Consider the following 9,170-nt stretch of genomic DNA (forward strand, 5'->3'; position numbering starts at 1 on the left):
TGCAGTTCATATTTTTGAATATTTGGATTCCCTGTTTGGGTCCTCATGAAATTGATTGGTTTGTTAGTGATTATAACCATCGTTTACCTGTATTTTACTCCAGGTATTGGAATGTACATTCAATGTGTATTGATGCGTTCACTGTCAATTGGCAAGGTTTAAATGGGTGGTATGTTCCCCCAGTTTGCCTATTATTGAAAGTCCTTATGTATACATGCAGCAATGTAAGGCATGTTTTTACTATTATTTTACATTTGTGGAGATCGGCGTATTACCAGCCGTTTTTATATATCAAAGGAGATAGATTAATTGATCAGAAGGTATAAATGGGTGGTATGTTCCCCCAGTTTGCCTATTATTGAAAGTCCTTATGTATACATGTACAAGGCATATGGTACTATTATTATAGTACATGGTACTATTATTATAGTACCTTTTGTGGTGATCGGCGTTTTACTGGCCGTTTTATTTTATTGATCAGGTGTTGGGTTTACATTACCTACCTACTAACAAAGCTAACTTTTTACCTGGTAGAGGGAATAAATCGGCTTTTGGTATATTGATTTACTATTTAAGGTGTTGGCTATTAGAATGGAGTTTAGGGTGACATTAAATTAACTAATAATAACTTGGTGATCGTTTTCATGTATTGGGGACATTTTTATTGCATGTACTATATTGTATTTATTCATTTTATTGGTATATTATGTATTGAATTGATGAACTATGTCAAAACTCGGAAGGAACCACATATCAATTTAAAATAATGTTATTAAATATGTTTTTTCCAGATGTCCAATAACGATATTGCTTTGTCTAGTCCTGTATGTGATGCATACTATAGTATAAAGGGGCGCACTCGATTATTGGTGAAGATTCTCCAACAGATTCCCAATTAGTGAAATATGTTTTAAGGATGTTAAAAAGAAATTAGGCTACAAAATCTGAAAGGAAGAGCCGATGAGTTATTACAGGATGCGTTTAATAAGTTATTTTGTGCATATAATCGTTTTACACAACGTACCATGTGTGCGTGTCCGGATATTTACCATGTTTACAGAGATGAAAACTGGTTTATTATAGTGAATTCGAAGAACGTCACAACTTTGCGTCTAGTCCTAATTTGGAATTATATATGCCTGGAGTGGCATTTAATCTGATTCTAATTTGTATTTATTCAGGAATTTGTCACAAGTGAAAGAAAATTTTGTTTTTCGTTCAACAAATAAGCCTTTAAGCTATACAAGGATGAGGGAAATATCTTTGTCAATTTCTCCATTTGTTCCCGATATAAAAGCATTTATAGTTTGCGAACTTGTGGTGCTATTACCGCTGCAAGGTTTGGTTTTTCAGATAGACTTTTTAAACGTCGTGGACGTTGGAAGTCGAACACTTAAAAGGATGGCTTTGTGAAAGACAATTTATCAGAACGTAGGATTGTTTCTCAGAATTTGGGAAATGAATATATTTTTTGTTTTATTTACATTTTGAACTATATAATTTTCCATACATAGTAATTAATAGATTCCCGTTCTTTGGGTTCAGCATCGGCGTTGTCGTGCGACTATCCACTTTACTAAGTCTTTGGTATTTATTATAGCCTTTTATGGGGTGCATATTCAGAGTATTTATGTATACTTGGATATTTGGTACAAGTATTGGTTATACTTGGATATTTGGTACAAGTATTGATTATACTTGGTTATTTGGTGCAAGTATTTGTGTTATGTCTACATTGATGGGTGCATATCCAACTATCTCCGTCATCACGTGACTTTTACACTTCTGTTGTATATCAATAATGGCCGATAGATTATCAATCAAAGTGAACGGGGTACATAGATAAAACGGTCATAACTTTTTTGTTATAAAGTATATTTTTCCTTCCAACCCCGCGTTTTGCAGTTTATAAATTTTTACAATTAAATATGTTTTAAGTTTCAGTTCAGAAATATGATTTCGTGCTTCGAAATAAGTTTGAAAATTGAGGTGACATAGCCACACAGCCTCCGTTGACATCTTCGTTAAAACTCGACAAAATTGCAATGTGACCTTTTTGTAAAATCAATTTTCTCAATTAATTTATTGTTACTTATATCCTTCCAACCTCTAAAAAGATCGACAACATATTTATTTAAAGTAAATGGCAAACCATATCAGTTCAGGTATTAAACTTTTTGCTTCGAAATTTGTTTGAAAAGTTCATATTTTGGCAGTCTTCAGCAATATTTTCAAAATGGCGGACACTGTTGAAGGTTCATAACGACACGACTTGCCGGTATTCATTTAGTTATAAATCAAAAAGTAATATTTCAAATATTTATCAAAGTGTGTCTTTTTGTACTTAAGAAATTTCTTTTTTCACATGTTCTTCAATATATTTATTAGAAACAGTCTCTCACACTAAAAATAAAGATTTACATGCACCGACCATGCAGTTTACAACATTAATAGCGTGGGGCGACATGGACATATATATTTTTGAAGATTTGTACGATGAAAATCGTAAAATTGTTAGATGCATGTCCTTTTAATAATTGTCTTACCTTAATGCAGCATATATTTAATCACTATTTCCCTCTGTGAAAGTGGATACATGCTATTTGTTTTGATAAAATTTCGAAGTTACATATAACAAAATGGCGACCAAATAATTTCAAACGTAGAGGATGTTCGACACTTAGTTTACACATGCAAATAATTCAATAAGATTTAACTGTTTGTATTGCAATTAAATATGACACGTTATTGTAACTCGTATGATAATTAAGGATAAAGCAAGATTGTGGAGATATTAATTAAGTCATCAACGTGATCAAACAAAACAAACATGGCAACGTGACCTAATCACGATGTAAATTTTGACAAGACTTAATATATATATTAGTATTATACGATTGTTTATGAAATCATTTTATGATAATATTTTATATCAACGAAAGGAAACCACGGATGGGTTGAAACAAGGATTTGTATTGTCTTACTATACAAATCCTTGGTTGAAACAAAGATGCAATATATATATATATATATATATATATTTTGAAATTATTACTTGGGTAACCAGTACATTTTACATAACCATAATTAAACCTGTCACATACAGAGTTATCGAACCTAATTATGACTGGAATAGTTGCATATGGGTTTATACCAGGAGAATTATAATTTCATTCGTTTAAACGGGCAGTGCATTAGAGTGAAATTAATTTCTCCTGGGTGTTTCATCACATGTAGCATAGAGGGCGTAATGTTTTCCCGCTTCAAAATTATTTTCGCGGTATTTTATTGCCTATGTAATCATTCAGCACGACATCGTCAATCTGAGCAGTCGAATTTTCTTGGTAAATTTTATTCTGGTTAAAGTTTATTAAGCTTTTTATTTGGAGAGTTTTTTGTTTGATACTGATGTTTGAATTATATATGATATGTGTAGATATATATGTATGAATTGTGCTTATTTCTTATTAAATATAGAGCATCGGCGTTGTCGTGCGACTATCCACTTTACTAAGTCTTTGGTATTTATTATAGCCTTTTATGGGGTGCATATTCAGAGTATTTATGTATACTTGGATATTTGGTACAAGTATTGGTTATACTTGGATATTTGGTACAAGTATTGATTATACTTGGTTATTTGGTGCAAGTATTTGTGTTATGTCTACATTGATGGGTGGTTTATACCAGGAGAATGAATATTACCTGCAGAAGTGAAACGATGCATGAACTTGCAAGTCCGACAGGAAATCGCTTGAATACCTGGAAGTGTCACCTCACACCCCTTACAATACCTTTGGAAGTAATACCTTAAGCCATGCTGGTGATCAGATGAGGGAAGATCAGAATTTATTTGAAAAAAGTTTATTACTTTAAAGAATTATGAACAAATTATATTTTCGAAAACAATTTTCACGGAACACTTATTCATGATTTCAACTTTGACTCTTTACTTAATTCCAATATTAACAGTTTAAAAACAACAGACCATGGTAATTTAAAAAAAATGCAAAAATTTTCCGTATAAAGTCAGTTAGTCGAATAAAACAACAGTACGATTGACAAGATATCGACACGCAATTACGACTACATCCTTATTCTTTCAAAAAGAGATTCCCAGGTAACCTCAGAATATAAAGTTTCAGGTTTTGTAAATATTAGAAGATCTGTTACTATTCTTGCGGCCTCTAATTGCAAATTTTCTAATTTCCAAGGATCCGTGTTGAAGGCTGTTCTTTGACCTATTCAATTTTTAAATAAAATATGTTTAAACTAAACGCAGCCTTGGCTATAAAAAGCCTCAAATGTTGAAGGCTATTCTTTGACCTATTAAATTTTTAATAGTCTTCAAATTTCAACAAAATTCCGCGTAAGGGACCACAACTTGGAAATGGAGATAGGTTTTTATAAAAAAATAAAAATCAAAGAGAACACAGAGTGTGTAAAGTTTTAAATTTTTTGATGGATACGAACATTTTTCTCCATTGCCAAATCAACTGTAATATTAGCACTCATACCACTAATTATATTTATATCTATTTTCAGCATAGAATATCTCAGTTTGTTATTGTCGACATTTCTATTACATTTTCTTGATAAAACTTTTTAATACATGTATAAACATTTTAACATATTCTGGGTGTGTCTAAACACTGCTAAGGAGTCCTTAGTGCAATAAGGACTGATAACATGCCACTAAGAACTAGATGGAGAGCTGTTACATGCAATTTCTTTTCATATTACGGTAGAAATTGAACTTTAATGCATAAATTTCAAATTTTATAGAAAAATAATAATAAATTAAGGAGATATTCAACATTATTTAGACACGTGCCTGTTTTTCTTTGATATGCCGAAAATCCATGAACCGTTTGACACGTGTCAAGTTACATATTAATTGATTACACGGGAATCCTTTTGGTAAAGTTGGATACTAATAAATGAATTGTTGTTGAAATTTTATTAACAAAAAAATCTGAATGAAGAAGTATTTTCTCAAGTGTATATTTCTTGTAAATAATAAATTTGTCACCAGAGAAATATATCTAATGTCGGATTTTTATTTGATGTTCATATTAATAAGTGACTGAAATACAATTTTTTATAGATATCTAATTCACATTTATATATATTTTTTTTAAAGTACGTGTTGAAGTTTGGATAACCGGCAGATGCTTGTTGCGTTTTCATTAAATTCATCTTGTTATTGGGCTGTGATAAGCCCGGTAGTACCGAAAAATTGATCTAATATTTCGTAGCGTTCTTTGTCTCTTGAACCAATTTTATTTTTCAGGTGGTCGGACACATTATCTATAATGTGTTTTGTACCCGTATCTCTATTCTGTTTATTTTTTCTTGCAAGCGTGCTTTAATGTGGTGACAGGCGACGACGGACATGCGTTTGAACAATAGACTGGTTTAGAGCTGGAACACTTTAGTTTGTTTCTTATGGTGCACTGTTCAAAATTTATTTTCATATATGAAGACATTTTAAGAAATGTATAACTGGACAAAACGAAACCAATAAGATAATGCATTTTTACTACATGCAACACACTAAGTTCATATATGACCCAATTGAGTAATATATTTCGGGCCTTCAACAGTGAGTAAAGCGCATATAGCACATAGTCATTATTTCATAAATTATTTCGTACGATATGTTAAGCAGACAATTTGTTAAAAACAATACAAATCGGATTTCCTTCTGACATACTTGCCACAGGCATTTGTCTCAGAAAAAAAATTCCTATATACCTTTTCTGAGACAAGTGCCTGTGATACTTGTTCTTCTTTAAGAAAAGTAGATTTAAAGAAATTATAGTTGAAAATATTTCTGTCGGCTTTTTCTTTTTTTCGCGTGATATATTTAGGTTTAAATATTCTGATTATATTGCATTACAAAAAATAATTATTTACACATCATGTGGTAAAGGCATATTTTCAAGGCATTCATACGAAGCATTCTCTTTCTCTGTCAGAATTATATCTTTAGCTCTAAATTTACACATACTGAAAAAAAATTCGTGAATACTGTACTAAAAACTGTGGAACATTTTGAAAACATTTGTCTCTTTTATATATTTGAAAATGAAACTTAATCTGACTTAAAATCGGGAAATGATTTTTTTAACTTCTTTTACTTTTAGAAGAATTATAATAAAATGTCGAAATATACAAACAAGTAAGTACCGTATGAAGCCTTTGTAAACAAATATTAAGCTGGTTGAAAACTAGTGGTTTGGATAAACCCCAAGAACGACACATAATTTTCTCTCTCTCAATTCCATCGTATTGTTTTAGTGAAACCATTTGTATATATACACGCATCTTTGTCGAAATTAAAATAAAAACAAAACACTTATCAATATATATATTTATTTTGTCTTCATATCTCTTACATAACAAGCTGACCACACTCTAACTTATAAGTCATTTAGTAGGCGCACATCAAAGTCGTGCACCTGTGGCAAATAACTTTGTCGGGAAAGAAGTAAAACAAAAACAAAATTATTTGTTCTGTAATCATTTTTCATAAGAACAACACATTTAATTATAAATATTAAGCATACATTTTTTTAGATACAATTGTTTATTACCTAAAATAAAAAGATTATGATTGTTTAATGAATTGTTTTGTCATTTGGCACGTGTCAAACGGTTCATTGATTTTCGGCATATCAAAGAAAAACGGGCACGTGCCTAAATAATGTTGAATATCTTGTTTATTTATGATTATTTTTCTATGAAATTTGAAATTTATGCATGAAATATCAATCTCTAACATAATATGTAAAAATAATACACACAACAGCACTCCTTCTAGTCCTTAGTGGCATTGTATAGTCCTTAGTGCACTGAGGAGTCCTTAGCAGTGTTTAGACGTACCGTGATATTCTAGCCTAACGTGTTGATGTGTCTGTTGTCAGAGATGCACATAGACCTAGGCGAACAATACTGTCTTTAGTTACATCTAGTGTTTAGTTCCATAAAATTTCAGTTATTATCAAATTTTGTTGAAGAATTTATTGGTGAAAGTTAATGTAAATGTTCAGTTGCAAATACTACATGCATATTGAGGACACAATAGAAGAAGTATGGTTACTGGCAAATCTATCCAGGCATCTCCACAATAAAAATATCTTCACGGAAAGCAAGCTATACTAAATAAAAAAATTAAAAACACTTATGTACGATTTTCAAAGTTGTTTAAGTAATTGTAGTGTATTGGATATACCCGTTGGACGCATGTTTCTGTCTTGTCGTTACTTTCAATGAAAAGCTGGTGGTATTCTTAGCCCCAACACCATGTGTTGTTTTAAAATTGCTTCTGATTTTATTCAGTTTTTGTTCAGATGGTGTCACAGTCATGTCTCAGTACCCAACAAGTCGGTTGAGTACAGGAACCCTGATGAGTTCAAAATGATGAGTCCTCTATGCAGAAAGAAAATTCCGCACATAGAGGCGGGCCTCTTTTTGGTCACTAAACAATAATGAATAATAGTTCAGAGAAATGGTTGCTACACTAAACACTAAAATTCACTTTTGAACTTAAATTGAAAAAAAGCACATGAGATTACCAAAGGATAAAGGTTTCTGCTTTGAGACAGGCGATGGATGTATACTCATGACTTTCGATATCTCAACCGGCCCCTATTCCTTTAGCAAATGAGGAATAAACAACCACAATGCATTAAACAAGAGAAAACTCGATTTAAAAGAAGCCAGAGTCAAATGTAGAATTAGGTAACAGAAGAAACTACGCAAATGGCAATAATAAACATAAAATAACAAACGGACCAGTAGCAGTAACTCAATGCAAGCTCCATGTTTGAAGTACACTTATCGGTAATTTGTGTCATTGGTAGAAAAATTAACAATTCTTAAACAATAATATCTTGGAATATTTGGTCTGCTCCAATAAAATAATATCCTTACCTACTACAAAAACATATAAAACTATTCTCTGTTCTTTGGTTGAGTTCACAAATAGATTTTTCTCTAAGATATTTCATTCTCCCATAGGATATTTGTTTCTCCTATAGGATATTTCTTTCTCCCATAGGATTTTTTTCTCTCTTATGAGTTGCTTTGATCTCCCATAGGATTTTTAATCTCCCTTAGGATTTTTAATCTCCCTTAGGATTTATTTATTACCCTTAGGATTTATTTATTACCCTTAGGATTCTTTTTTATCCCACAGGATATTTTATCTGTTATGAAATCCCTTAGGATATTTATTAATCCTATCGGACATTTTTAATCCCATGGGATTATTTTATTAGACTAATATCCTGTAGGATAAAAAATATCCTATAGGAAATGCTTTTATTTTTCCTAAGGGATTTTTTTAATCCTAAGGGCGAAACTATATCCTATAGGATATTTTTATTCTCCTAAGGGATTATAAATCCCTTAGGATTTAAATATCCTGTAGGATATAAAAAATATTATGACTTTATCCTATAGGATTTCTCAAAATCCTGTAGGATTTTTAAAAATCCTATGGGAGAAAAAAATATCCTACAGGATTTTGTCACTATTTTCACTCCAGTTGCCGAACCGGGCGAGCCACACCAATTTTTTTTTTGTATTGTGTTATTTATCCCCAGAGGTACATTATTGCCAAATTTGATGATTCTACGACAAAAAAAAGTGTGGTTCCAATTTGCACTTATGAGAAGTGCAAATTAATCCAAGAACATGTTCTATGATGGACATGGACCTCATTTTCGCAAAGCTAAAGATTGATTTATAAAGTCACTAAAGTCTGTCAAAAGCTCAGATTCAGGATTTAAAAGTTGTTTTATCTATTAAAGTGGTTGATAATTTGTATAGTCTGGGTTTATCTTATTAATCTTTATAAATAAGCATTCTCTTAAAGTTGAGTTCATTTTGCAATATAGAAAACATAGTTTTCATCATCAAGTTTATTACAAAGTTTACACAACCTTTCATCTATGTGTACAGTTTCATGTCTTCCCATTTTAACTTCTAGGTTATGGTCACATACCCTTAATTTAGAAATTAATTTCTGGTTTTAAAAATTGATTGTTTTAATAAATAAGTCTCAATTTTTATCTCAAATTTTAAATTGACTATATAGCAATACTTCTGAACTTTCTGTTGCAGAATAAAGTTTATTCAAGAATTTTTTTATTTATAAAGTT

Source organism: Mytilus edulis, chromosome 14 (genome assembly GCF_963676685.1).
Source record: "Mytilus edulis chromosome 14, xbMytEdul2.2, whole genome shotgun sequence".
Taxonomy (NCBI): domain Eukaryota; kingdom Metazoa; phylum Mollusca; class Bivalvia; order Mytilida; family Mytilidae; genus Mytilus; species Mytilus edulis.